The 25,493-nt window shown below is 43.6% G+C and overlaps 1 protein-coding gene across 3 annotated transcripts in view; it reads left to right on the top strand.

The window, feature by feature from the left end:
- The window catches only part of CHST8 (carbohydrate sulfotransferase 8), a 517,055-nt gene that overhangs the window by 51,540 nt on the left and 440,022 nt on the right, over positions 1 to 25,493 (top strand). Inside the window, exon 1 of one of the 3 annotated variants that reach the window (XM_073605772.1) lies at positions 21,111 to 21,235. The exons of the other annotated variants lie outside the window; for them this stretch is intronic. The gene's annotated coding sequence lies outside the window, so the exon portion shown is untranslated. Of the gene's footprint in view, positions 1 to 21,110; positions 21,236 to 25,493 lie in introns of those variants that run through there. 3 annotated transcript variants of the gene reach the window in all.

Raw genomic sequence — 25,493 nt, 5'->3', positions numbered from 1 at the left:
CTCTACCTCTGCGCCGTCAGCCAGGGGGAAGGAAGAAAAAAAAATCATGTCGGCGATCGTCACCCTTCGCCCTCATCTCTGCGCCCAGGCTGGCGATAGTACAGTGTGGAATTAGCCGCAGATAAAAGGGTAATAAAACTCTCCATTGCTCTTCGTAAAGAAAATAAATAGAAAAAAATATTGGGCGCATTTTAAATAATGGTTTTCAGGCCGGGTTTAACAAGCGGTTTATTTTTACTGACCGTGCGTTCGAGTTTGATCGCTGCAGATGATTTGGGTGGAGGCGGGGTGAGATGGCAAGCCAGACCTGACATTGGTTTTGTCTCTGGCATGCTGGAAATTGTAGTCTGCAACAAGTAACCGATATAGGCAACTGTGGTCACATGGTGCGAATCAGCGCAGCAATGTGATGGTGTATGGCGGTAAAGGGATTTATTGTTTTTTAGTTTTTTATTATTATTATTACTATTCGCATTATTATTATTATTTATTTATATATGTATGTATCAGTATTTATTATTATTAATATTATTATTATTCTTTATATATGTATGTATCAGTATTTATTATTATTATTATTAATAATAATAATAATAATAATAATAATATTATCCTTATTATTGATTATATATATATATATATATATATATATATATATATATATATATATTTCTGTATCAATATTTATTGTTATTATTATTATTATTGTTTTATTATTTATGTATTTCATTTTTTTCTATGCCCGGCAAACCGAACCGTGTGTAAATTGCGATTAAAAATAAATCAAGCGGGAGCGCGTGTTCACACTACGCAGGAACCTAAGGCTCGAGTCACACTAGTGCGGGCCGTGCGTCTCGCCTTTGCTTGGGCTCGGCAGCTTATTCATTTGAATGGGCTGCTGTGCCGGGAGAAACGCATAAAAAAGGTGCACGTATCTTTTTAAAAACGCGGCCGCAGAGAAACCGCATGGTCTTTTTGAGTGCGATCGTGCTGCGGGCTGAGATGCATAGGGGTGCCATTCAGAATAAATGCCAGCCCTGAGCGTCTAGCAAGAGCGGTGCGATTCGGCTGTGGGTAGATGTGGATGCGGGAATCAATGTGATTCGCACAACTGAAACGTACGACCCGCACTAGTGTGAACCGAGCCTAAAGGGCCTTCTCTTGGGCTTTTTGTTCCTTTTACTTAATCAAGCCATAGATATTATGACCACTTGCGGACTGCGCTATAGCCGAATAACGGCTACAGCACGACCGGCTAGTTCTGGGACGGCGTCATATGACGTCCTCCCGTTACTGCACACATCACGCACCCGTTGCGGGACCCAGGAGATGTGCTCTGTGATCACAATGTCGGCTGATCACAGATTGAGGCAAAGGGCCAATCAGCAGCTCTTTACCACGTGATCAGCTGTGTCCAATCACAGCTGATCACGGATGTAAACAGAAGCCGGTTATCGGCACTTCTTTCCTCACGCTGACAGCATGAGGAAGGGAAAAAGAGAGCCGATAAACGGCTTCTCTAAAAGGGACATCTACACTGATAATCAATCTTTGCCCATCAGTGCTGCCTCATCAGTGTTCCCTATCAGTACTCATCAGTGCCACCTATCAGTACCCATCAGTGCCGCCTCATCAATGTCACCTATCTGTACTCATCAGTGCCGCCTCATCAGTGTCACCTATTTGTACTCATCAGTGCCGCCTCATCAGTGTCACCTATCTGTACTCATCAGTGCCGCCTCATCAGTGTCACCTATCTGTACTCATCAGTGCCGCCTCATCAGTGTCACCTATCTGTACTCATCAGTGCCGCCTCATCAGTGTCACCTATCTGTACTCTTCAGTACTGCCTCATCAGTGTTCCCTATCAGTACTCATCAGTGCCCATCAGTGCCGCCTCATCAATGTCACCTATCTGTACTCATCAGTGCCGCCTCATTAGTGTCACCTATCTGCACTCATCAGTGATGCCTCATCAGTGTCACCTGTCACAAGGGCCACGTACCTGATGTGAGACCGAAGTAGCGGGGAGGCCTCCCTTGCACCTCAGGTCCTTAAAGCCTCTGGAGATGGAGACAAAGACTTTTGGGGACACCGAGTGGCACGGGTGCCAGGGGTGCGGAGCACTGTGCAGTCCTTAGTCCGGGATCCGAGCCGAGGTCAAGTCCAGTTGGGCAACGAAGCATAAAAGGGTTAAAGAGAAAAGAATGGTCCTGCCCAGGCCAACTTTCAGCTGAATGTTGGCCTGGGCAGGAAGGGGGTGAAAGTGCCCAGTAAGCAAGTGGATAACTGAGGACCTGTCATAAGGCGCTCCTGCTTCCATGCGCTGATTGCGGTGCACTGCTCCCGCCCCCCCCCCGTGGTGTTTAATTCCCGCTATTTATTACAGATGACTCCATGGGAGATGGATGGCGGAGAGGATATCGATTATCGAGCCATCACGGGATGATCCATGTTCGGACCATACGTGGAGAAGCCGGGATCACATGTTTATCAGCGGACGTCTGCCATCCATTTGTGCCGGGGCCCCGGTGACACTTCCCTCTCGCAACTAAATCCGTTTGACATTTCTGACCTCGGTTTGTTGGCAGGAGGGACTGAGTGCATAGAATTCCCCGTCCGGGGCTCCGGTTCACCTTCTCTAATGGCTGGCGGCTGCATTTGTGGCTTACTAGTCCAGGATGTATGTAAAGTGAAACTCTGTCTTTGCGTTCCGGAAGAATCCTTATCTGACTTATTTTAAATCTAGGAGAGCCTCTCTGAGATCCTCCGGCTTCAGAGTCATTGACCTGGAAAAAGCCAAAAGAGGTATTAAACCCAAAAACAAACATTATTGTAGAGAATGCAAGAAAAAAGGTAACACAGGACTTTTGGATACCCAATAAATTTACATAAAATATGATAAAAAGTACAAATTTTATTCAGCATCAAAACAATAAAATACAAATAAAAAAGCCCCAAAGCTTGTATACATACATTACAGTGACATCATGGAAGCCTAAAAAGAATGCAGATGAACTTTAATGGCATCCCAGTCTTAGTCCGTAGGGTTCAATATTGAGTTGGCCCACCCTTTGCAGCTATAACAGCTTCAACTCTTCGGGGAAGGTTGTCCACAAGGTTTAGGAGTGTGTCTATGAGAATGTTTGGCCATTCTTCCCAAAGCGCATTTTTGAGGTCAGGCACTGATGTTGGACAACAAGGCCTGGCTCGTAGTCTCCACTCTAATACATCCCAAAGGTGTTCTATCGGGTTGAGGTCAGGACAGTCAAGTTCCTCCACCCCAAACTCACTCATCCATGTCTTTATGGACCTTGCTTTGGGCACTGGTGATCAGTCATGTTGGAACAGGAAGGGGCCATCTCCAAGCTGTTCCCACAAAGTTGGGACCATGAAAATGTCCAAAATGTCTTGGTATGCTGACACCTTAAGAGTTCCCTTCACTGGAACTAAGGGGCCAACCCCTGAAAAAAGACCCCACACCATAATCCCCCCCTCCATCATTATTTAAGCCAGTGCACGAAGCAAGGTCCATAAAGACATGGATGAGCGAGTTTGGGGTGGAGGAACTTGACTGGCCTGCACAGAGTCCTGACCTCAACCCGATAGAACACCTTTGGGATGAATTAGAGAGGAGACTGTGAACCAGGTCTTCTCGTTCCACATCAGTGGCTGACCTCACAAATGCGCTTCTGGAAGAATGGTCCAACATTCCCATAGACACACTCCTAAACCTTGTGGACAGCCTTCCCAGAAGAGTAGAAGCTGTTATAGCTGCAAAGGGTGGGCCAACTCAATATTGAACCCTACGGACTAAGACTGGGATACCATTAAAGCTCATGTGTGTGGAAAGGCAGGCGTCCCAATACTTTTGGCAACATAGAGTATCTTTTTAGGCTTTTATGATGTCATTGTAATGTATTTATACAAGCTTCATAGCCTTACGGGGCTTTTTTTTAAATTGTTTTGATGCTGAATAAAATTAGATATTTTTTATCATATTTAATATAAATTTATTGGGTGCCCAAAAGTCCCACGTTCCCTTTTTTTCTTTGTTTCTTTAGATTCCAGTAATTTTGGGATGTGGTACCACCTTAATTTTGGTTGGGTAGAGGAACGTGTAATGTTATAACACACCTTTATTATATTAAAGCTTACCAATTCTTAGATGTGATGGCTGTTTCCTTTTTTGGGCTTATTTCCCTTTATTTTCATCTGGTGATCTGGCCAGTAAGTCTGTTTGTTTTTTCAAAAGAACAAGCTCTAAAGCGGAATGTATCAGTTTACTTGAATGAGACAAACCATTTAAAGGAGTTGTAGAAGCAGAAGTTTTTTTTTTATCTTTATGCATTAAGATAAAAAGCCTTCTGTGTGTAGTAGCCTCCCCAGCACCCCCTAATACTTACCTGAGCCCCATCTCTGTCCAGCGATGTCCACGAGTGTCTTAGCAGTCCGGGACTCTCCTCTTGATTGGCTAAGAGACAGCAGCGGCGCCATTGGCTCCTGAGTTGTGCCTCACTAATACTGGAGGTGTGTTACTGCCCAGGTCACCAGATGAAAACAGAGGGGGGGAAAAAAGCCAAAGAAAATTAAAACTAATGAAGCCACCACATCTAAGGATCGGTAAGCTGCAATATAATACATTTTTGGCTTTGGGTTTAATATCGCTTACTTCTTACTGATCACCAATGAAAAAAAACTCAACCTCATATTAATTACTTGGCATCGGGGCCTCCCGGCCGTTTAAGGGGTTTGAGGCTCCGTGCACACCTGAGCGTACTGGAATCGCCGGCAGAATCACGCCATTCCTGAATCGCGCAAAACATGGGATGCGTTTGCGATGCCGTTATTTCTTAACTGCACCTCAAATGTGGCGCGATTTTGCCGCAATCGGCGAGCAACAAAACGTGCCAATATCGCGGCACAAAACGACCTACTGCACCAACACCAAAAGCACCAATTGGCAACACCAGATGTGCCTGGCTCTGTGCCAAAATTTGGTACGTGAGCTTCTTTGGCGTGTTTTTTGTAGCGGAGGGAGGCCCATTCAAATGAACGATCTGCTCCAAAAATGCGCTGCAAAAACACACACAAAAAAGCCTCAGAAAACGCGGTGCAGCAGGTGTCGCTGTAGTATGCTTAAATGTGAATGGAGCCTTGGATGACGGGAGGCGGGGCGGGGTTTATGCTCATGTGATGTGGGATCCTCCGCTCAAAGAGGGGCTTAAACCAGAGTGCTTGTGTCTCATTACCTCCAGGAAGAGAAGAGCCCCAGGTGCTTGCTAAATGCTGATGCAAGTAGAAGAGAACAAGAAGACCTGGACAGCCGCACACCGGAATGGATAAATCCGTCTTTTATTCAAAATACAGGATCATGGGGTACACAAAGCACGACTGTGGCGTGGTACAAGAAGAGCTGACGCGTTTTGCACTTACACCAAGTGCTTACTCAGTAAGCACTTGGCGTAAGTGTGAAACGCGTCAGCTCAGTAAGCACTTGGTGTAAGTGCGAAACGCGTCAACTCTTCTTGTACCACCCCACAGTCGTGTTTTGTGTACCCCATTGACCTGTATTTTGAATAAAAGACGGATTTATCCATTCTGGTGTGCGGCTGTCCAGGTCTTCTTGTTCTCTTTTATGATCATGTGACCGCCGTGATTGGCTGTCATGGCGGTCACATGATCGGAAGGAGCAAGCAGCGATTGGTAGCTTTCCGCAGTGTTAAATTAGTCAACTAAAACGAAAACATTTTCGTCGACTAAATGAATACTATTTTAGTCGAGTAAAATACGACTAAAACTAAAACAATTGGGATGACTAAAATACGACTAAAACTAAAAGCCATTTTAATCAAAAGACTATGACTAAAACTAAATTGCAATTACTGAAATGTACTGGAGATTTAGTCGACTAAATACGACTAAAACTACAACAATTGCAGAAGACTAAAATGGGACTAAAACTAAAATGCCATTTTAGTCCTAAGAGTAAAATTAACACTGGCTTTCCGTCAGCCGCGGGTAACTGTGCCCGGAACATGCAGGGCATGCTCTCTTGGCACAGCTGTTTTCGCAATATAGCACGCAAATATTTGGCCGCTCGGCGCCAAAGGCCCACCAGCCAAGAGGCCGCATATTTGTGTGCTGTTGGCGCCAAGAGGTTAAAAATAAAGATCCTTCCTGTTCCAGTCCAGTAACTTTGCCTTGGCTGAGATGATGTGATCAGTCTGCTGCAGGCAGGAACAAGCATTTACTCAGTCTCCCCCCCCAGCCAGTGATCAGACTGTAATACCTGACCCGTACTGTATGTACTGAACATTATAAAAATATTTCTCCGGCTGGGTCCACTTCATTTCCAGTTTTGCCCGTCATGTACCTTTTAATAGAATCAAAAGAAGAAAAATGTGCAGAAAATACAGGTAGAAAATTGTGAGATATTTTTCAGTTGACATTTTATGCGATTTGTCAACATGGAGGGATAAAAAAAGGAAAGATGACCAAAGCGATGTTGAGAATCAAACACGACTGCGGGGATATTGTTGCAGATAATACGGATGAACCTCGGAACCTGCAGTTTCTTTGGCAACAATAACAATGTTTCTATTTGAAGAAGTGAGTGTATCATCCAGATAGTTATTCTTGTTTTGAGGTATTTTAGGCGTACCATGGCGCTTTTCCTTAAAGGAATACTCCACTCAGTCGGGAGAGCTTTGTATTTCATTTTACGGAGGGTTGTTGGCCCGAGTTAGTCTAGTTTACACCTTATTTTTTGGGCCGGCATGCTCGCTAAATCATTGCAGTTGTTGGTATCCATGTTTGCTGTTAGGCTGCATTCACACCTGAGCGTCGCATTTCTGAGCGTTTGTATGCGTGATTTTGAGCATTTTGTGTACAGAGTTTTTAAAGTGTTTTTGGGCTTTGGTGTATCTTAATTAGCCAATAGAGAAAAATATCATCTGTTTTCGATGATAGAAAGGCAACAGTAACTCAAATAACCATTTGTTACACCCAAGAAACTCATCGAACCCTGAAGCAGACGGGCTACAGCAGCAGAAGACCACACCGGGTACCTCTCCTGTCAGCTAAAATCAGCTACAACTACAAGAAACATCTGACCACTGTGATCGCCAACAAAGGTTTTGCCGCCAAGTACTAAGTCATGTTTTGTGAAGGGGTCAAATACTTATTTCACTCATTAAAATGCAGAACAAATTATAACTTTTTTGAAATGCGTTTTTATGGATATTTTTGTTGTTATTCTGTCTCTCACTGTTAAAAAAACAAACAAACCTGCTATTAAAATTATAGACCGATCATTTCTTTGTCAGTGGGCAAACGTACATAATCCGCAGGGGTTCAAATACTTTTTTCCTCCCTGTACAACACAAAACACTGAGGTTCAGCAGCAGTACTGCCTGTCAAACATGATAGGAGGGATAATACTTGGCGATAATTGCGCATACGTGGTAGCGGTCGCTGCCCCGCCGGGTGCCGCCCATTGCGGGGTGTCATTCAGGCGGCTCAGGGTCCTGTCCTCCCCTCCCTGCTCCTCTCCTTGCAGAGTGGCAATCTCCCTGTGTCAGGGAGCTGAATTGCCTGGGCCGCCGTAGTAACAATGTGCCGCCTCCTGTTATAGACGGCACACTGATCCAATGCCGGGACATTGAATCAGTGTGACGTGATCACAGGAGGCGGCAATTCAAATCCAGCTCCCTCACACACAGCGGAAGAGTGCCGCTCTGATCCGGGCACAGACAGACTGCATCTTATGGCACAGGCAGGCTGCATCCACAGGCGCTGGTGTTAGGCTGAAACCACAGGCACTGGTAGGCTGCATCCAACACGCACCGGTAGGCTGTATTTAACATGCACTGGTGAGAGGGTGCATCTATCATGCACTGGTAGGCTGTATCTAACATGCACTGGTAGGCTGGATCTAACATGCACTGGTGAGAGGGTGCATCTATCATGCACTGGTAGGCTGTATCTAACATGCACTGGTGAGAGGATGCATCTCACATGCACTGGGAAGGCTGCTGATACAAGAGGTGGTTAGAGACTGTGGACCTGATACAAGCAATGGTTAGAGACTGAGGACATGATACAAGAAAAGGTTAGATACTGAGGACATGATACAAGAAAAGGTTAGAGACTGAGGACATGATACAAGAAAAGGTTAGAGACTGTGCACCTGATAAAAGAGATGGTTAGAGACTGTGCACATGATACAAGAGATGGTTAAAGACTGTGAACCTGATACAAGAGGTGGTTAGAGACTGTAGACATGATACAAGAGGTGGTTAGAGACTGTGGACATCATACAAGAGGTGGTTAGAGACTGTGGACATGATATTAGAAAAGGTTTAAAGACTGAGGCCATGATACAAGAAAGGGTTAGAGATTGAGTACATGATACAAGAGGTGGTTAAAGACTGTGGACCTGATGCAAGGGATGGTTAGAGACTGAGGACATGATACAAGGGATGGTTAAAGACTGAGGACATAATACAAGGGATGGTTAGAGACTGAGGACATGATACAAGGGATGGTTAGAGACTGAGGGCATGATACAAGGGATGGTTAGAGACTGAGGACATGATACAAGGGATGGTTAAAGACTGAGGACATGATACAAGGGATGGTTAGAGACTGAGGACATGATACAAGGGATGGTTAGAGACTGAGGACATGATACAAGGGATGGTTAGAGACTGAGGACATGATACAAGAGATGGTTAGAGACTGAGGACATGATACAAGAGATGGTTAGAGACTGAGGACATGATACAAGGGATGGTTAGAGACTGAGGACATGATGCAAGAGATGGTTAGAGACTGAGGACATGATGCAAGAGATGGTTAGAGACTGAGGACATGATACAAGAGATGGTTAGAGACTGAGGACATGATACAAGGGATGGTTAGAGACTGAGGACATGATACAAGGGATGGTTAGAGACTGAGGACATGATACAAGAGATGGTCAGGGACTGCAGACTGCATTTTTCTTGAGCTTTTCTTGCACTAAAGGCGCCAATAATGGCCAACAATAAATTCATATTAATTTAAATTGATGATATTAATTAAAAAGTAGAATATTATAATATTATTTATAAAAATATTTTTTAAAAACTGTCGTTTACGGTTTCGGTATCGGTTTTCGGTTTCGGCACCAGAATTTCTATTCGGTGCACTCCTAATTTTTACCATCCAAACCGCAAGTGTAAACTAAGCCAACATACATAAAATACGCACATAATCGTAATGGGAGGGTAGTTGTTGGAATGAATGGTCTGACTCAGAAAACTGAAAACTCTAATTAAAAAATATTGGACACTAATGGAACCAAAGATTTTTATTTTTTTTCTTCTAATTCTTGTGGTTTTATTCTTCTCTGTTTCAAAGTCTGCCGCTTGGGTAACATACAAAGCAATTAGCTCTACGGGAACGATACAGCTTCTAATTTTCCATTTTAGCCGGGAATCTTGGCTCGGTAGCGGTGATAGACTTGCGCTTTGGCGATTTATTGTTAATTGGCAGCAAAGAAGCTCCATAGAATATGCAATGAGGGCTTCCCAGCCGTTTTCCAGAGGAAGGTCTAAAGGTCGGCCTGAATATTTCTCTTTAATTTGACAGACACTCCAGAGATGGTGATGGCCTCGTTTATGAGCCCATAATGCAATATTCTCCTTCCAACATTATTACAGACATCCTCGTTCCCTTCCTTTTCTTTCTTTTTTTTTCCGCCCATTGCGCTAATAAATTCTATAGTTTCCCTTGATTGACAAGCGGCTTCGTCATGACCTGAACCCATTAAAAAGAAGACCTATGTTGAGGATCCGGAAATAACATGGAACGGTCTTGTTAATAAGTCATAAAGAATCATTATTTTCCATTTTTTTTTCTTTTTCGTTCCGCCGACGTAGATAATTTTAACAAGGTTACGGAAAAATCGCGTTAAGAGGTGATCGGGGGGCGGGGGAAGAAAAAACAATGACATTTTTATAAGGATTAGATAACAAAATGTCTCTGATAGAATTCATATTGCTGGGCATTGCAGCGGCTAAGTGGTTAGGGCTTCCAAGGTGCATGGAGTTTGTATGATCTGCTCTGATTTTACTACTGCTATACAAAACGTGATGGGGGGATTAAAGAGACCCTGTCGGGAGACCATTTATTCCTATAAGGAAGTCTAAGGACTCCGAACTCTTGTCACTCGGATGTAAGGTAACGGTGAAACGGCCTCGGCCCTTCTCTCGCCACGCTCTCTGATGAATTTTGCCCGACCCCGGAGCTTAATTGTAGAGGGTGCTCTAAGTTTGTTTTCAATATAAGGTTATACACTCACCAGCCGCTTTATTAGGTACACCTTGCTAGTACTGCATTGCCTTCAGAACTGTCTTCTTCATGGCAAAGATTCAACAAGGTGTTGGAAACATTACACTTTAGAGTCCCATGATGGCATCACGCAGTTGCAGCAGATCTGATGGCTGCACATCCATAATGGGAATCTGTCGTTCCACCACATCCCAAAGGTGCTCTATTGGATGAGATCTGGTGAGTGTGGAGCTCTATTGGATGAGATCTGGTGAGTGTGGAGGCCATTGGAGTACAGTGACCTCATTGTCCAGTGGTGAGATGATCGGAGCTTTGTGACATGGTGCATTATCCTGCTGGAAGGAGCCATCAGAAGATGGGTACACTGTAGTCATAAAGGGATGGACATGGTCAGCAACAATACTCAGGTAGACCGTGGAATTTAAACGATGCACAATTGATACTAAGGGGCCCAACGGGTGCCAAGAAAATATCCCCCCACACCATTACACCACCACCACCAGCCTGAACCGGTGATACAAGGCAGAATGGATCCATGCTTTCATGTTGTTTATGCCAAATTCTGACCCTACCATCTGAATGTCGCAGATGAAATCGAGACTCATCAGACCAGGCAACATTTTTCCAATCTTCTGTTGTCCTATTTTGGTGAGCCTGTGTGAATTGTAGCCTCTGTTTCCTGTTTTTAGCTGACAGGAGTGGCACCCGGTGTGGTCTTCTGCTGCTTCAAGGTTCGATGTGTTGTGCATTCAGAGATGGTATTCTTGGGTGTAACAAGTGGGTATTTGAGTTACTGTTGCCTTACTATCATCTGGAACCAGTCTGCTCATTCTCTTCTGACCTCTGACATCAACAAGGCATTTTTCTCCACACATCTGCCGCTCACTGGATATTTTCTCTTTTTCCGACCATTCTCTGGAAACCCGAGAGATGGTTGTGTATGAAAATCCCAGTAGATCAGCAGTTTTTGGAATATTGTCTGGCAAGTCAGTGGCGCATTGCAAGGGAAAATACTGTAAATAAGGTTTCAAGCCTTTCTCTGCTGGAGCTTTTTGCTTTTTTCAGTTTATTTCACGTGTTAAAATGGACATTTTAGGTCTGAAGATTACTTAAAAACTCAAAACATGATATATGGACCCTGGGGCAATTGTTTATCAAACCCAAATTTTCAGTAAAAAACGGATTCAAATTAATTTTAGTGCACACAAACATAATACAAAACTGAATTAATTGCTAAAATATAAAAGACGAGTTTGTGTCGAGTAAATGGATACACAACATGTCAAGCCTCAAAACTGCGTGCGCAAAAAACTACAGTACCCAACATGGTTTATAGATGACACCTTTTAAAGACCTTTACAGTTCAACAATTTACTGTTGAGTTGAACAAGATCTATTGCTCTCACTCCGATGTACATATGTATGTATAGGAGTGTGTCTGATTTGATGAGGGTCTCTCATGTATCGGGAGATCTCTGATTCATAGGGCTGATGTAAAGGGGGGGCTCTGATGTGATGGGGAGCCCTTTTATGTGAATATGGGCTCTGATGTGATGGGAGGACCTTTACTGTGAAGGGGAAGTCTGATGTAATGGAGGGACTTCTGATGTGATGGGGGGACCTCTGATGTGATTGGGGGGGACTTCAATGTGAAGGGGGATTCTGATGTGATGGGGGACCTCTAATGTGATTGGGGGGGGCTTCATAGTGAAGGGGGAAACTGTTGTGATGGGGGAACTTCTAATGTGAAGAGGGGACCTCTGTTTTGATTTGGGGGACTCCAATGTGAAGGGGAATCTGATGTGATGGGGGGGACCTCTGATGTGATGGGGAGACCTCTGATGTGATGGGAGTACCTCTGATGTGATGGGGGGACCTCTGATGTGATGGGGAGGACCTCTGATGTGATGGGGAGACCTCTGATGTGATGGGGAGGACCTCTGATGTGATGGGAGTACCTCTGATGTGATGGGGGGACCTCTGATGTGATGGGGAGACCTCTGATGTGATGGGGAGGACCTCTGATGTGATGGGGAGGACCTCTGATGTGATGGGGAGGACCTCTGATGTGATGGGAGTACCTCTGATGTGATGGGGGGACCTCTGATGTGATGGGGAGGACCTCTGATGTGATGGGGGGACCTCTGATGTGATGGGAAGGACCTCTGATGTGATGGGGAGTACCTCTGATGTGATGGGGAGTACCTCTGATGTGATGGGGAGGACCTCTGATGTGATGGGGGGACCTCTGATGTGATGGGGAGGACCTCTGATGTGATGGGAGTACCTCTGAAGTGAAGATAATGCAGTTGTCGGTTTGTCTTAGGCTCAGGCTTGATAAGCAACAATAAAATTGTATGCATGTTAGACTGGGGTGCTTCAGAATATTTTAGGTGGACCACAGGCTCACTTAAAACCTAAAGTAGTATACGAGTATGACTGCTTTTGCATTGTATCAACATTCCACGTGTGATGACCCATCCCCTGGAGTGGAGAGCGTTCCATGTTACATCACAAAGCTTCAAATCCCTTGCATTGTTGCACAACCCCCCCCCCCCCCTCTTCTAATACCCTTCTCATGCTACCGGTAGAATGATTAAAGAATCAATACGTGCATTTATTGCGTCCCCGCGGCCCGTCAAGGTTTTCCTGCAGTCGGAAATAATTTTTGCGTTAACGGCAATGGGAATGACAAGCGAATTAAAATGCTGCTGACATTTAATTGGCGCTCCATGCTATACTATTGACAGATACCAGAGCCGCTCCTGAATTATCGACAAAGCAATGGCAGAACGGCGTTTTTCTTTTTTTTCTAATTTCCAAGTATTGCGTGCTTCCCATTCCATTCCCTCCCATATATATATGTTGCAGCAGCGGCCTAATAAGTATGCAACGCAGAGCCTTCATTAAAGACTTGAGAAGATTTTTTGCGCCATTGTAATAAATATCCTCACGTTTCCTAATGGATGTTAATGGAAGCGTAGCGCTCCCCCGGGAACCATCGCGCCGTACAGTGAACTGAATCCGCTCTCTATGTTTATTGTGGTCGTGTCAGATAAATATACACATAATCACTCTTGCCGCGTTTTTGTTTTGTTGTTCAGCCCTTATTTTTCTCATTACTGCTATCTTACCTTCACAGTGATTTGTACTCTCTGCAGCAAGTTCACTTTTTTTTTTTTTTTTGTTCTTCAACATCGTACCTTTATCTAGCATTTAGATGCCACTTTGATGGCGTAGTCTGAAAACAAACTCCGATCTTGTTGAAGATATATATTTTTTTACAAAGTTATAATGTTCCAGTCCGATCACCGGGGGGGGGGGGGGGACTGAGGAAATGCTTCCTCCTGCCTGCAGCAAACGGGTGACGTACATTAGGCTGCATTCACACCTAAGCGTTCCGGGAACACGGGCAGCAATTTGTGTTTCTGCCCATGTTTCGGGAAACGTGCGAAAAAGGTGCTTTGCGCTTGTGCCAAACGCAAGTAGCAGTCCAGTGTTTTGTTGCGTGATAAAACGCGCTCATACGTGCGCAAAACCTGCCTGAAAAAAAAAGTGCCAAAAAAGGTACAGGAGCTCATTTTGCATGTTTGTTGTACGGAGGGCAGCCCATTCAGGGGAATAGGGCCTTCATGACTAAGCCCCTGTGGGGAGTACGAAATGCGTCGGTCACGTGGCCTGCATGAAGCCGGGTTGAAGCCACTTGTCTGACACTTGGGCTCTTGCTGGCGTTTTCTTGTTGTGACGTATAGCATCGCACAGGTGGGGTTGTGGTGCTATTAATTTTGAACAGCACTCCAACCCGCTAAGGCAATGCAGCTCTGAGACAAGTTACAGCATTCTACAACGCATGCTGATGTACTACCATTCAAAGAACGGGGCATGTCCATTTTTTTGGGCCATTGCTCATTGGGCCATTCAAAATTTTTGGGCTGCATGTTAAGGGTTCTTCCTCACGGTACTGTGTGACTATCAGATTCCTGGTAGAAAATTCCTGCATAGAAATGGCCTGTATAGTAAATGTACGTCTTTGTGCGTATGCACACCTAAAAATTCTAGCTTTTCTCCTATGTGCGTATACAGCATGTGCCTAAAATATTGTGTGTGTGTATATATATATGTATGTATGTATGTATGTATGTGTGTGTGTGTATATATATGTATATGTGTGTGTGTATGTATGTATGTGTATATATATATATATATATATATATATATATATATATATAAATGTGTGTGTGTGTGTGTGTTTGTGTATATATATATATATATATATATATGTATGTATGTGTGTGTGTGTGTATATATATATATATATATATATATATATATATACATTAACTGATCTACACTCGGCACAAGTAATACACCTGTGTGTATAGGCCCATTAGAAACAATGGGCTGCTTTTAGATACACTATATTGTCAAAATTATTGGGACACCTGCCTTTACACACACATGAACTTTAATGACATCCCAGTCTTATGCCCCGTACACACGGTCGGACTTTGTTTCGGACATTCCGACAAAAAAAATCCTAGGATTTTTTCCGACGGATGTTGGCTCAAACTTGTCTTGCATACACACGGTCGCACAAAGTTGTCGGAAAATCCGATCGTTCTGAACGCGGTGACGTAAAACACGTACGTCGGGACTATAAACGGGGCAGTAGCCAATAGCTTTCATCTCTTTATTTATTCTGAGCATGCGTGGCACTTTGTGCGTCAGATTTGTGTACACACGATCGGAATTTCCGACAACGGATTTTGTTGTCGGAAAATTTTATAGCCTGCTCTCAAACTTTGTGTGTCGGAAAATCCGATGGAAAATGTGTGATGGAGCCCACACACGGTCGGAATTTCCGACAACAAGGTCCTATCACACATTTTCTGTCGGAAAATCCGACCGTGTGTACGGGGCATTAGTCCGTAGGGTTCACTACTGAGTTGGTCCACCCTTTGCAGCTATAACAGCTATTATAATAAAGAAAATACAAGAAAATACGGTGAGTTGTATATAGTTTCATGTTTATAATAGTAGTTTAAGATAGATAATATGCTTATGATGTTTTCAACCATGACTGTATAACATAAATGGTAATACAGTCTTAAAATGATTTTAAGTTGTGGATATATACATATTGTAGTGCTATTTTAGTATAGATAAGAGTGTAAATGGTAATGTGAGATAAATTAAAGAGTTTGAAAAGCAAAAAGAATAGAAACGGAGAGAAGAAGAATATAAATGAGGAAGGATCCGGGGAGGTGAAATCAACACGAGGACACCAATATAAGCAATCTTTTGTTTTACACTATATTGTCAAAAGTATTGGGACGCCTGCCTTTACACGCACATGAACTTTAATGGCATCCCAGTCTTAGTCCGTAGGGTTCAATATTGAGTTGGCCCACCCTTTGCAGCTATAACAGCTTCAAATCTTCTGGGAAGGCTGTTCACAAGGTTTAGGAGTGTGTCTATGGGAATGTTTGACCATTCTTCCAGAAGCACATTTGTGAGGTCAGGCACTGATGTTGGATGAGAAGGCCTGGCTTGCAGTCTCTGCTTTAATTCATCCCAAATGTGTTCTATCAGGTTGAAGTGAGGACTCTGTGCAGGCCAGTCAAGTTCCTCCACCCCAACCTCGCTATGGACCTTGCTTTGTGCGCTGGTCCAAATCATTGAGTAGAGAGGGGATTATGGTGTGGGGGTTGTTTTTCAGGGGTGGGGCTTGGCCTCTTAGTTCCAGTGAAGGGAGCTCTTAAGGCGTCAGTATACCAAGACATTTTGGATAATTTCATGTTGCCAACTTTGTGGGAACATTTTGGGGATGGCCCCTTCCTGTTCCAACATGACTTGCGTACCAGTGCACAAAGCAAGGTCCATAAAGACACGAGGAGTTTTTTTTTTTTTTTTTTTTTTTTTTTTAATCAAGCCACATGATTAGAGCCGAAAGCTCTAATTGGCTTGAAAAAGGTTGGGTTCAGGGTGCAAAGCACTGCGCCCCAAACCCACCCACTTCTGACACTAGCGAATCAATATTTGCTATTGGCTTCTCCTCCTGGCCATTCAGGACAGGAGGCGGATCGGGTTGGCCAGGAGGAGAAGTCGAGGACGCCACTGCGCCGCGACGGTGGAGGAGTGAGTTCAGACCTGGGGGGATTGTTTGCCAACCCCCCCCATAAAGGTTAGCACCAGCCGCCACTGTTCTAGATACGCCACTGCCACGGGCATCTGCATATGTGCCACGTTTCCACGCACAGGCACCAGGATTTACACAATTTTGCCATCTCAGAGCCGTCATCTCAGTCCAGTAAGTCGATGGTGACCCTGGATGATGGCTGGTGGCAGGCAAAAGGTCTATAGATGGACAAATCAAAGGTCAAGGCAGGCAGCAGATGCGGGGTTGTAAACAAAGCCTGGGAACTTTCTTCCCGTAGACGTCTCTGAAAGACTTTGCTCTCGTAATTAACTCAACAAATCTTGCGCCTATATTATACAGTCATTGATCGCCGGCCTCTCCCAATAACACAACACGGAGCCTGAATCTCGTCAATATCAATTATTCCGCACTCGGGGAAAAAATAAATAATGTTCATTCCTGTAATTCAAACTCCTCACTGTGTTCTACATTGCTGTTCACTTTATTCAACCCACTCCATACCGTTTGAGACACACAATTGGAGGCACAAGAGAAGAAATGGGGAACACCTTGTGACTTAAAACAAAGTTACAATGTACAGTCTGATCACTGGGGGAGAGGAGACTAAAGAAAAGCTTCCTTCTGCGTGAATCAGACTGATGACATCATCTGGAGCTCAAGGACATATTTTTGATTATAGAAAGGTGGAAGTTTTTGTGCGCCAAGTTCCCTGGGCATATGCGCTTGCACAGGTTTTCCTGCACATGCGCAAAGACTGCTACTAGAGAATTCCAAAATGTTCCTGTCTTGGTGTGATGCTCAGGGGTCGGGCTCAGAGACCAGTAGCTATAGCTGTAGGGGGACTCCTACTGACCAGCAGGATAGGCAAAAAAAAGCAGTGTACCCTGGCGGATGATGCGGGCTCACCTAGAGGTGCGGAGTCTAAGTACTAACCAGCGTTCACCAGAGCTCCTGATGGTAGAGATGGGTTTTTCTGTGTGTTGGTACCAGGTCGCGTCCTCGGGATTGCTTGACAAGGAGGTGAGCAAGCCAGAGTCCACTAGCAGATATAGCAGGTAAGGAGCAAACAAAAGCATAGTCAGTAAACAAGCCAAGGGTTGGTGACAAGTGGTTGCAGGTTGGGATCAGGCAAAAGCATAGTCAAGGGTGACAACGGCCCCATAAAAATGCCGTCCTGTTGCCCTCAACGCGTATATTTATGGTTGCCGAGGGCAAGGGTGCTCGCACACAGTCTAACACCGGCTGTTAAACACATGATGAGCTCAGATGTGTGTGCTTTCAGGGGGCGCGGTATCCACAGGAGACAGAGAACAATGAAAGATCCCTTCCCCCACTGGCTCCACCAGTAGCCGATGTTCTGGCGCAGCATTCCTATTGGGTGAAACTGGAGAAGGGGGTGCAGCCAGCCTCGCGCCCCCGGCCTGCCTCCTTATACTCTGGTGCATACATGAGGCTAGGCACTGAAGACTGAAGGGGGCAGTATTTAATTCTTGGACCCAGGCAGCACAATGTCTTGGGCCAGCCCTGCAGGTAGCTCAGCGAGAAGAATCATTGCCAATCACAGCAGAGGTCTCAGGTTCAAGTCCAGGCCTTGACACTTGCACATGCGTGTAGAATCACCTACGCATTGAACATATGTGCCGCTGGGCTCTGCCAGGACCACCTGGGAGACTCCGCTTCCAGCGAAATTTTGTTTTCAGGCTCTGGCTCACATCTGCGCATTTCGTGAATACGCGGTGGTAAGCTTGTTTTCAGACGCTTTCTCTGACTGTGTGAAATGCGCATGTTGTGTTTTGTAGTGCCATTAATTGTTCGTGGCACCCAAAACAGGGCCAGCAGAGGCACTAACATTTAAACACAAAAATAGGTGCGCTGTCCCCTTTAATTGCTCATAAAATGAAATTGTTTTCCTATCAGTGTGTTTTGTTGCCAAGGAACATCTGCAGGGGACAGAAAGACAAAGCAAGCACATCGTGTAGAACTATCATACATCATATCATCATATTTATTGTGCACTGCAAGGTTCTTTCTATAATACACAATAAAGAAGAACAGAACTTGCACCAACGCAACGAGATCGGCGTGCATGATGACGTCAAGCTTAGGCTCCACCCAATGCATTTCATTGCCAAGGAACGTCTTCAGGGGACAGGAAAATGAAGCAAACACATTGTGTAGTACTATCATGAAATCATATTTATTGTGCAGTAAAAGGTTCCTACAGAAATACACAATAGAGACCAGGAGAACTTGCGCCAGTGCAACAAGATTGGCGTGCATCATGACGTCACACTTAGGCTTCGGCTAACGTGTTTCAATGCCAAGGAATGTCTTCAGGGGACAGGAATACGAAGCAAGCACATTGTGTAGTACTATTATACAATCATGTTTATTGTGCACTACAAGGTACTTACAATAATACACAATAGAGACAGTCAGAACTCACACTGCTGCAGCAAGATGGGAATGTGTGATGAGGTCACGCTTAGGTTCCTACCAACGTGTTTCAATGCCAAGGAACATCTTCAGGGGACAAGAAGACAAAGCAAGCACATTGTGTAGCACTACCATACTATCATGTTTATTGTGCTTTACAAGGTACTTATGATAATACACAATAAAAGCAAGCAGAACTCAAGATCAGCATGTGTGATGACGTCACACTTAGATTCCTACCAACGCGTTTCATTGCAAGGGAACATCTTCAAGGGACAGAAAGAAAGCACATTGTGTAACACTACAATCATGTTTATTGTGCACTACAAGTCTCCTGTCCTCTGAAGATGTTCCCTGGCAAGGAAATGCGTCCATTTATGGACTTTAAACATGAATTTATGTTTATTTTCTATAATCTAATCATATACAGTATATTATTCATTTATTTTTTGTTTGGTGTAACAGCTATGCACTTTCAGGATAAGGTACCATATTTTGGGGGTGTTGTTACATAGCAATTTTGATCTTTTAATTAATTTTATTGTTTTTACATTGATGCATTTTATTTGTGATGTGTAAATTATTACATAGTTTTATTTTATGAGCCCTTAAAGGGACAGTGCACCTATTTTTGTATTGAAATCTTTTGTATTCAGGTTATAGGAGTGCTGCTGTTCCTTGTATACATTTCTTAAAGACGCAGAGCACAGGATTTAGGATTATTTACAAATGCACTAAAATTAATTGTAATAAGCACGCCGATCTTTGGTGCGTTTGTAAAGTGTAGGGCAACCCATTCAAATGAGTAGGCTGTGGGAAAAACACACAAAAAAGTGCATCTAGCAAATGCTTAAAGTCAATGCAGCCTCGCTGCTCATGCAAAAAAGCATTCATGTGCCTCTACATCTTCCATATGCTGCAAGCTACCAGTTGGTATCACACACTTGTGTGTATCCAAGGTTAAGCACTACAGGAAATATAAACAATTATATTAATCAACGACCAATCAAATGTTGTTGTTTTTTTTTGTCTGACCTGCACTGTCTGAAGTGCCCAACATGAATTTGATCTTCCAATTATTTTCTTGTCCATGTGGTCCATTGTCACCTCTAACGCAGCAGCAATATTCAGTTTCAGGAGATTTATAAGTTCTCGGTGAATTTTAATCATTTTTTATACTGATAAATTTTCAGCAGCCAGCCAAGGTACATGGCTATTAGAAATAATGAATGAGTTTCATATACTTGCAAAGCGCCAATTTTTTATTTTTTTTTCTTCGGAATAGTGAGAAAACGAGGCTCCATCAAGTCTTAATAAATACTGACATTCACCATTAATGGAGGACGGGATTTGTAATAATAACGGTAATGGGTAAAGCTGCATGGAGCAGATATGATGAAAGGGGTCTTATGTCATTGTTACAATGTCAGCAATACGCGGGGAGCGCGGATCGTTCTCCTGTACGGTGCCCCACCCTCTCCGACTTGCCCGCGGCCGCTCCGGTATATTACCAGAACTTGTTTATACAGTGTGAACAATGTAACCGTTGGCTTGCTGTAATTTAGCTGTCAAATTAAATCCTGACGGCTTCAGGCAAGACGATCTGCGTTCAGGATTTACCGGCAGAATGCTTCAAGATGTGTCTCTGTCTACCCGAGAACAAGAATGTCAGATGTTGCAGATTACCCTCCCATAGATATGGTGGCTGCATTCATTTCCTTATTTCAATTTTTTTTTTTCTTTTCAACTGATGATCCTACCGGTAACACACTTCCTGTCTGAGGGTGACAACGCTCACTTCCTGCACTAGACATGGGCTGAAGGGAAAAATTGGTTTCCTTTCGGATAGATTCATTATGTTACCAGTTGCGTTTCCTTGATTGGTTTTGGAATTCGTTTAGTTTCCTTAAAGTGTAACTCTGCTTTTGTTGAGAAAAAAACATTCCCCTCTGGGTGATCTATGTACATTGCAAGGATTATAACAAACTTTATTGCAGATTCCTACCTTTTGTTATTCTGAGAAATCCCTCTGTGTTTGTCTAAGCCTCTGTTCTGAGTGGGTCTAATGGGAGTGGTTTCATAATTAACTGTCAGGTGTGCAGCTGCAGGGCCTGCATGCCTTTAGACGTGCTCTTATTGAAAGTATCTCACTAAAAATGACATTTTTGTTGCAGGGGATGCCTGAAATCTGACTTGTATCTTAGGCAGACTTCTGGGAAAATTGGTGAGCCAATCACATACGCAGGAAATGATGTTTCTGGGGAGTGGTCGGTACACATTCTGTGTACAGAACAACTCCAGGTAGCCATATTGCAATGCATTCTCAGAAAATTACAGTTGTTGTAGATTGAAAAGGAAAGGTAATTTTTAATAACATTCAATTAAAATATGATTAGTGTCGCAATTATATGCGCTATATTATTTTTTCTTTATTTGCTATTTTTTTTCCCCCTTTTTTTTTTACCCTTTACATTTCTTTTCGTTTATTAATTTTCTAATGAATTCCACATTTTCAGAACAATTCGAATGCTTTGCTCGATGACGTCACAAGAAGGCGTGACCGCCGGGTGGCCCTGACCTTAAGCTATTTAAGAAATGTCAGATGGAGGAGCAGGCAGACAGCGGGAGCCTTCAACGAGACCAGAGGTTTTTTTTTTCTTTTTTCGGGTCTGGCGATGTGGTGGGCATCGTGATTGATGGATCTACATCAGGGCACCCGCCATGTTAAAGGCATGTGGCCTGGTATGCCCCCCCACCCTCTTTCCTGGCCTGTATGCTCGTTTAAGGGCCTGTTATGGATTGGAAGGGGGAGCCCCATGCTGGTCTTTTTTTTCAGAATTTTCTATTGCCGTCATTCTTTTGTTTGCATTTCAGCTGTCAGTGGGGAAGACGGCTGATGATTCATCGGTTGTTAAGGATGTGTCGGGCGGCCCACTCCTTAAAAACCAGCTATTTTTCACACAGAATTTAATTCGGTCGATCATTTTTCGACTGATCCAAATTCGAATCGTTAAGAAAATCTGGAATTTGTTAGAAATCGAATATACAAAACGAAATTTAATGAATTTAACCCTAGGTAATGCCTACATGCAACACTGAGCCACCATGATTGAAAGAACTAAAATCCAGTAAATGAAAGGGACGGGCCAGGGTCAGGATGGGGAGGAAAGTGATAGATGATGCTTAGTGCTGCGTCTATACCTCATAGGAACCCAGAAATGCCTAGTTTTTTACCTGTATGAGACAAACCACCCACATGCATGAGCCCTAACTGGTCCTTTGTCTTCATTGTTTTCTGAACTATTGGTCCTGAATAGGCAGGCAGCGAGTGAAGTCGAAACAGTCCACCTTCACATCTGTTCAGGTCCATGGAAAAATCCAAAACAAGGGATCAGAATGATGGCCAGGGACCAAGCATTTTCCAAAGAAAGGAAGCAATGCCATATTACCTACCTCTTCCAGGAAAGGTGTCCTATGCTCCACTTTCTCTGGAGGTCCCTAATTAAAGTGATGTCAGCCATTTCTCCTCCTCCTCCGACTGATTCTAATAGGCTCTATAAGACTTAGCAAGGATTAAGTGTGACAAGCAATTAATACTCAATGACAAAACATTGGAGAAGAACAATCTTATGCAGTTCCTTTGTACCTTCGGATCATCTCCAAAGATTTATGACTTCAGCGATTTACTTGGATTTGCAGAAAATAAAAAAGGAAACAGAAACTCGAGAAATAAAGTATGCGAAAGCCGCGATCCTCTCAGCCTCTGGATACTTCTTTACGTTTCATCTCCTCTAATTGGACTAAAAATAGATCTCTTTCACAAAAGTACATTTAAAACTACTTTACTTTGTGCTCCTGCAAATACTTCCACAAACTTCTATAAGCCGCTTATACGAGATACAGAAATTCTGCAGACTATCGGGAGAGAGGGAAGAATGAATAGGATAAAATGCCACAAGAGAGGTCCATAGAAGTACCACAAGAGAGGTCTGTAGATTCGTCACTAGAGAGGTCCATAGAAGTACCACAAGAGAGGTCTGTAGATTCGTCACTAGAGAGGTCCATAGAAGTGCCACAAGAGAGGTCTGTAGATTCGTCACCAGAGAGGTCCATAGAAGTACCACAAGAGAGGTCTGTAGATTCATCACTAGAGAGGTCCATAGAAGTACCACAAGAGAGGTCTGTAGATTCGTCACTAGAGAGGTCCATAGAAGTGCCACAAGAGAGGTCTATGGATTCGTCACTAGAGAGGTCCATAGGAGTGCCACAAGAGAGGTCTGTAGATTCGTCACGAGAGGTCCATAGAAGTGCCACAACAGAGTTCTGTAGACATGGCATAACAGAAATCCATAGAAGTGCCACAACAGGGATCCATAGAAGTCTATCCACCCAAGAAGTGACACAGGAGAGAAACATAGAAATGCCAACTAGGAAATCAGTAGGTGATTCACAGGAGAGATCTGTAGAAGTGCTGAGGGGGGGATCCATAGAAGTGCCACAGAAGAAGTCCATAGAAGTACAATGAGAAGGATCTGTAGAAGTGCCACAAGAGGAATCTATGGAAGGGACTTAGGATAGATCCATAAAAAATGCCACAGAAGATATCCATAGGAGTATCATAGAAGAATTCCATAGAAGTGTCATAGGAGAGATCCGTAGAATTCACAGAAGAAGTCTTTGGAAATGCCAAGAGAGTATCAGGGGAGAGATCCCTAAAAGTGCCAAAAGAGAGATCCATAGAAGTGACAAAAGAAGATTTCATAGACGTGACACAGGTGAGATCTGTAGAAATTCCACAGAAGAGATCTGTAGAAGTGCCGTAGGTGAGATTTGTAGAAGTACCACAACAGGGATTAGCAGTGGTGGCTGGTGTATTTTTCTTTTGGGCAAACACCCCCCCAGAGCGGCGTGGCATGGCACTGAAACAGCAGCCATCCCCGCCCCCCGTGGGTAGTCTGTCCAGCTGTGTTGTCCCCTCCTGGTGTGCAGGCAGTGGCTCGGTCTGCTCCTTCAGCTTCCTCCGCCATGTCTCCTCTTCTGCCATGTGCTAGGCATCCAATAGGATCACCTGACACTTTGGCCAATCGGAAAACAGGTCTCACAGACCTACCTCCTGATTGGCGGGGAGGAACTTTAGTGTGATAATAGAAAAAATGCATTCGTTTCGAGAATGGAATCCGTAGAAGTGCCATAGGAGAGATCTGTTAAAGTGTCACTGATGAAGTCTACAGAAGTGCCAAAAGAGGGATGTATAGAAGTGCCAAAGGAGAGTTCCATAGAATACCACAAAAGGGGTATATAGAAGTGACACAGGAGTGTTCCGAAGAAATCCAAAGGAGTGCCACAGGAAAGATCCGTAGATGAGTTATAGGATTCATCCATAGATGTGCCACGGGGTTGATGCGTAGAAGTATAGTCAATTCAGTTAGCATATATTAGGATTTTAATTCAAATGAATAGGTATGCTAACATCTTTAGGGATGCAAGAATCCATCCAGAGTTCAAGCAACCTAATTTATAGCCGCGGTATGGACCTCTGAAGGGACGGCACGGGCTGCATGCAGTGTAAATATCTCCTAGACCGTGCAGGTGCTGATATTCACTGTACCTACAGGTAAGCCTTATTCTAGGCTTTCCAGTAGGTACAAGTTAAAAATAAGACTTTACTACCACTTTAGGAGACTTGTCAGTGTTTTCCAGATGATCATGTACTAAACAGTATTAGGATCCAGGTATATGGAACTAAAGACCCCCAAAAAATGAAGGTGAGGTCAGCAGACTGGTAAAAGAATTAACTATGAGATGTTCTCGTCAAAAGGTAAGTATGTGTTTTTCATACAACAGTTAAAAATGCCATCAACGCATTTCATACTGTAATAGCACACTTTATTAGGGCAGGCGTATGGAACACTGAGGGCACATTTATGTTTTTGTGGTGCGTTAGCACGCATTATGTCAGGTCATTGAATTGAAGGACATGGGTTGCAAATGCACAAAACGTTCCAAAAATTGCACTTTGCCTTAACGTAATAACCCTAACTAATAAGCCCTAAATAGATAACTAACCCCAAATACTTTAAATATATACAGTGAGGATGGAAAGTATTCAGACCCCCCTAAATTTTTTACTCTTTGTTATATTGCAGCCATTTGCTAAAATCATTTAAGTTCATTTTTTTCCTCATTAATGTACACACAGCACCCCATATTGACAGAAAAACACAGAATTGTTGACATTTTTGCAGATTTATTAAAAAAGAAAAACTGAAATATCACATGGTCCTAAGTATTCAGACCCTTTGCTCAGTATTTAGTAGAAGCCCCTTTTGATCTAATACAGCCATGAGTCTTTTTGGGAAAGATGCAGCAAGTTTTTCACACCTGGATTTGGGGATCCTCTGCCATTCCTCCTTGCAGATCCTCTCCAGTTCTGTCAGGTTGGATGGTAAACGTTGGTGGACAGACATTTTTAGGTCTCTCCAGAGATGATCAATTGGATTTAAGTCAGGGCTCTGGCTGGGCCATTCAAGAACAGTCACGGAGTTGTTGTGAAGCCACT

This window comes from Aquarana catesbeiana, linkage group LG11 (assembly GCF_042186555.1).
Source record: "Aquarana catesbeiana isolate 2022-GZ linkage group LG11, ASM4218655v1, whole genome shotgun sequence".
Classification (NCBI taxonomy): domain Eukaryota; kingdom Metazoa; phylum Chordata; class Amphibia; order Anura; family Ranidae; genus Aquarana; species Aquarana catesbeiana.
This window is presented reverse-complemented; position numbering and strand designations above follow the sequence as displayed.